The sequence below is a fragment of the Mobula birostris genome, chromosome 6, assembly GCF_030028105.1.
Source record: "Mobula birostris isolate sMobBir1 chromosome 6, sMobBir1.hap1, whole genome shotgun sequence".
Lineage (NCBI taxonomy): Eukaryota > Metazoa > Chordata > Chondrichthyes > Myliobatiformes > Myliobatidae > Mobula > Mobula birostris.
This window is the reverse complement of record NC_092375.1, coordinates 53,881,883-53,887,957: the sequence shown is the minus strand read 5'-3', so window position 1 is coordinate 53,887,957 and position 6,075 is coordinate 53,881,883.

Genomic DNA, 6,075 nt, shown 5'->3' with positions numbered 1-6,075 from the left:
CTAGATCTAGTACTAGGTAATGAACCAGGTCAGGTCACAGATCTCTCAGTGGGTGAGCATCTGGGGGACAGTGACCACCGCTCCCTGGCCTTTATAATTATCATGGAAAAGGATAGAATCAAAGAGGGCAGGAAAACTTTTAATTGGGGAAAGGCAAATTATGAGGCTATAAGGCTAGAACTTGCGGGTGTGAATTGGGATGATGTTTTTGCAGGGAAATGTACTACGGACATGTGGTCGATGTTTAGAAATCTCTTGCGGGATGTAAGGGATAAATTTGTCCCGGTGAGGAAGATAAAGAATGGTAGGGTGAAGGAACCATGGGTGACAAGTAAGGTGGAAAATCTAGTCAGGAGGAAGAAGGCAGCATACATGAGGTTTAGGAAGCAAGGATCAGCTGGGTCTATTGAGGAATATAGGGAAGCAAGAAAGGAGCTTAAGAAGGGGCTGAGAAGAGCAAGAAGGGGGCATGAGAAGGCCTTGGCGAGTAGGGTAAAGGAAAACCCCAAGGCATTCTTCAATTATCTGAAGAAAAAAAGGATGACAGGAGTGAAGGTAGGACCGATTAGAGATGAAGGTGGGAAGATATGCCTGGAGGCTGTGGAAGTGAGCGAGGTCCTCAATGAATACTTCCCTTCGGTATTCACCAATGAGAGGGAACTTGATGATGGTGAGGACAATATGAGTGAGGTTGATGTTCTGGAGCATGCTGATATTAAGGGAGAGGAGGTGTTGGAGTCGTTAAAATACATTAGGACAGATAAGTCCCCGAGGCCTGACGGAATATTCCCCAGGCTGCTCCACAAGGCGAGAGAAGAGATTGCTGAGCCTCTGGCTAGGATCTTTATGTCCTCGTTGTCCACGGGAATGGTACCGGAGGATTGGAGGGAGGCGAATGTTGTTCCCTTGTTCAAAAAAGGTAGTAGGGATAGTCCGGGTAATTATAGACCAGTGAGCCTTACATCTGTGGTGGGAAAGCTGTTGGAAAAGATTCTTAGAGATAGGATCTATAGGCATTTAGAGAATCATGGTCTGATCAGGGACAGTCAGCATGGCTTTGTGAAGGACAGATCGTGTCTAACAAGCCTGATAGAGTTCTTTGATGAGGTGACCAGGCATATAGATGAGGGTAGTGCAGTAGATGTGATCTATATGGATTTTAGTAAGGCATTTGACAAGGTACCACACGGTAGGCTTATTCAGAAAGTTAGAAGGCATGGGATCCAGGGAAGTTTGGCCAGGTGGATTCAGAATTGGCTTGCCTGTAGAAGGCAGAGGGTGGTGGTGGAGGGAGTACATTCAGATTGGAGGATTGTGACTAGTGGTGTCCCACAAGGATCTGTTCTGGGACCTCTAGTTTTCGTGATTTTTATTAACGACCTGGATGTGGGAGTAGAAGGGTGGGTTGGCAAGTTTGCAGACGACACAAAGGTTGGTGGTGTTGTAGATAGTGTAGAGGATTGTCAAAGATTGCAGAGAGACATTGATGGGATGCAGAAGTGGGCTGAGAAGTGGCAGATGGAGTTCAACCCAGAGAAGTGTGAGGTGGTACACTTTGGAAGGACAAACTCCAAGGCAGAGTACAAAGTAAATGGCAGGATACTTGGTAGTGTGGAGGAGCAGAGGGATCTCGGGGTACATGTCCACAGATCCCTGAAAGTTGCCTCACAGGTGGATAGGATAGTTAAGAAAGCTTATGGGATGTTAGCTTTCATAAGTCGAGGGATAGAGTTTAAGAGTCGCGATGTAATGATGCAGCTCTATAAAACTCTGGTTAGGCCACACTTGGAGTATTGTGTCCAGTTCTAGTCACCTCACTATAGGAGGGATGTGGAAGCATTGGAAAGGGTACAGAGGAGATTTACCAGGATGCTGCCTGGTTTAGAGAGTATGCATTATGATCAGAGATTAAGGGAGCTAGGGCTTTACTCTTTGGAGAGAAGGAGGATGAGAGGAGATATGATAGAGGTGCATAAGATAATAAGAGGAATAGATAGAGTGGATAGCCAGCGCCTCTTCCTCAGGGCACCACTGCTCAATACAAGAGGACATGGCTTTAAGGTAAGGGGTGGGAAGTTCAAGGGGGATATTAGAGGAAGGTTTTTTTACTCAGAGAGTGGTTGGTGCCTGGAATGCACTGCCTGAGTCAGTGGTGGAGGCAGATACACTAGTGAAGTTTAAGAGACTACTAGACAGGTATATGGAGGAATCTAAGGTGGGGGCTTATATGGGAGGCAGGGTTTGAGGGTCGGCACAACATTGTGGACCGAAGGGCCTGTACTGTGCTGTACTATTCTATGTTCTATATTCTATTATATACATACTTACTGTAATTCACAGTTTTTCTCTATTATTATGTATTGCATTGTTATTTTGCTGCAACGTTAACAAATTTCATGACATATGCCAATGATATTAAAACTGATTCTGATTCTGAATTCTCAGGGAGGGGTAGAGGAGCAGAAAGCACTGTTTATTTTACTCAGTCTGGCCATTATACCGACCACCTTATGCAAATTATGAATGTCAATGTCCAATTATAAGGCCAAAGGGCTGATCATTAACGCTTCTAATCTGGCAATACAAAACACCTAAGTTTCTGACCAAAGGCCTCAGCCCCAAAATTTCGACTGTTTATTCATTGCTATTGATAGTGCCTGACCTGCTGAGTTCCTCCAGCATTTTATGTGTGTTGCTTTGTATTTCCAGCATCTGCAGACTCTCATCTTTATGAATTACTACAATTGTTAATCTATTGACCCAATATCAACAGAACCCCTTTGAATCTTCAGGCTAGTTCTGATAACTCTTTATAGCCTGGCTGAAAAATTAACGTGGGACTGTGCAAGAAAGCTAATGAAGTCAATCTAAACCAAATTGTGATACTTTATCTTAAGTGCCCCAAGGTGAGTTTTTTTTAAAATACCTTTGTGGCACTAGGGAAAAAAAGAATAGCATGCCTGGCTACACAAAGACAATTTCTGCAGTTTCTCCTCAGAAATCGTCCTTCATACTTATTCAATTTCTAGGAAGTGATTCATGGGTCACCTCAATCTGTCAGGCAGACAGGTCCAGGGTAGAGATTTAATGGCATGTAAATGAGGAACAGAAATTACAACATTCTATTTCTTTTAAAACTTTCCAGCTGATTCAAGTTTCTAACTCATCACCCATTTAACCAAAACTACAACTTGGGAACTCAGCATTATGACCAGCTTTTGTTTTTGAGCTTTATCTATTCATTTTATAATCATCACCTGTCCTGGGAAAAACAATGGAAGTTAACCTTTATGATATAATATTAGATATCCTACCTTCCAATTTATTCCCAATTAGACAGTCTCCTTGCTCCTTAAGATCCTCTGAAGAGTCCTGTGATGATTGAGCACAGCTTTATCAAATCTTGTCTATCATTTTTATCAGCAAATGGTATTTTTTCATTTCTCTCTTCATTTGCAGAAGTCAATTCCTGCTCTTCTATATCCATTATAGTTGAGTGAATAATGCTAGATCCAGTGGTTTCCAAGTTTGACCAATACTCTTCAACAGTAGAATATCGCTTACTTTGACCTTCCTTTACAGCATCGAATCCCAAGATATTCTGCACAGTGGTCTCATTTTCCAAGGTCTGTACTGACAGGTATCTATTCTCTTGTGCTTGTTGTTCTTCTTCAAGTAACATTACATTACAGGTGTCAGTCAGGTTCAAATCTTCACTGTCACTGAGTTTTTGTTTGCAGAATTCGCTCTGTAAGTTATTTACATTTCCATGTTCCACCTGTTCAGACCCCTGATGCAATGCATCAACTTGAAATTGCTGATTAGTTTGTAATTTTATAACAGAACATTCATGCAATTGTGCATTTTCCTGTCAGAAACACATGATCTCGCTCTAAGTGTGTCATACATTTGGACCCATGTGTTTCTGTACACTCAGTGTGCTCTGACAAACGTGGCTGCAAATTGTCACCAAATATAGAGCTTATTCCTTCATTTAATAATGTATCGTCTCTGCTATTATCCAGTTGCAAAATTATAGATTCAACATCTTTAATCAAGTGATCAATTTTCATCACATTATGGTTATGGCTGAGCTTTGAAGAAGAATCTATATTTTCAACAAGTGCAAAGTCTTCACATAAAATAGACCCTTCAAAGTTTAAGAACTGGGACGAAGAGATTCTGCAGCCATCTAAATGCGTATCAGCACATGCATGAACAAAGTTTGGTTGATTTGTATTTTTGATAAAGGGTACTTTTTGGATAACATTCTGCCCATTAAACTGTATATGCTCAGAATACGCCGATTGTTGGGCCATTGCAATTTTCTGTTCTGAGTTTTTAGCTGACGACTGCTTGTACTCTGATGGTGAATTCACAACAATATTTACAAGTTCACCAGTGTTAGCTACATTACAGTCAGTCAACTGATTTAAATGAAAATCCTGTTTTCCAATTTCTGTGTGCTGTGAGCATTTTCTATTGTATCTGCTTCAGACAACTCTTGCATTTCTTTATGTGATTTCATATCAATTGTATTTTTATTACATGGTGTAGATAATGAATTACCAGAAGAACCATGAAACTGTCCGTCTTGTGAATCTTGAGCAGAAGTCTGTGTCTGGTTACAGACCACTGATTCTAAAGGCTGGCTGTTTACAATTTCCTCTATGCTATCTGTGGTCTGACTAAACAAAATATGCATATTTTCACGGCAAAAATTAAAATCCTGTTGCATTTTGCTTTTGTGAAGATCAGTCTCCATTGATGAAGACAGCTCTAATTTTGCAAATTCTTTATTTATACTGTTAATAGTATCTGTAAGTGATGGCTGATTGAATGCCTCTGTGTCACCAGCAAGAAATTTAAATGGATTATGTATCTTTCTAAATTGGGCCAAGCTACAGTTGAAGATGTTTCCATGTAATTAAAATAAATTGATATCTTGTTGCAAGTGTTGATATTCAAAGGTTCGAAAGGAATCACTTCTGATGTTTCATTAGTTCTCAATGCATGTTGCAAGTCTGAACTTGAACTGCTTGCTTGCGATGACAAATCACTATCACTGAAATTTGATTAATTTCTACATATTCTGTTTCAAGTTCTCTTAAACTGGCTGCTGCTGAATTAAGTAAAGAATCTGCAACATTACTTACAGGATGATGTAAACCCCTTGTAAGATTAATTTGCTGGACCTTCAGTTGGTTTTCTTTCGTAAATATGTTTGGTTTTGTTTCAGATGGGTTTTCTACTTGTCCACTGTAATTGCTGATCTGTATATTGTTTGAATTGCTGCCAACAACTTCTTGATCCACAGTCCAGTTTACTGATGACGTGCTTCCTATCATTTTTGGTTTGTCAATAAATTCAGGAGTTACCACCTTTTCCCAAGGTACTCGAAAAATAGTGTTGTCAGTAGATAATAGGCAATTTTGTAAAGTTGTTCCTATCCGTCTCTTGTTAATATTGTCCAATCATTCCATAGTGAAGATACAAGTATAAGAGACCTCAGGAATTAATATTTCCTCCACATTGTAACCATTGGCTGCAAGGCATTTTAATATAATACGTGGTGTGTTTTCCAAATGTGGAACAACTTGAAGGTAGAAATCACCAGGTTTTAAAGTTTGCCAGTCAAGTGCAGAGAGCTGTATTGCAATTTTTTCAGAGATGCATAAAGGCCAGCCTTCATAACGGAATAGTAATCCACAATATTGAAACTGTTAAACATAGAAGGTTCTTGTTTAAAAGCTGCTTTTAGAGCTAAAACAACTAAAGCACATTCAGCAGTTCATTATCAGAAGTACATTAATGGAAAATAATAGCAGTAAGCTAAATTGACATCATCCTGAACAGTGTTAAATTTTTATAAGGTATGCACACAAATCTGCTAATCTTCAACAGGCTCACATTTGTGAAATTTAGAATACACACAATTTTAAATGACAATACAAAACACATATTTGAATATTAGTACAAAATAAGGAATTCTTTAAATTCAAAGTACAAACTGAAATTAAATGGAATGCAGGCCATTCTTGGATAACACATTGAATTAATTCTGTTTTAACACAT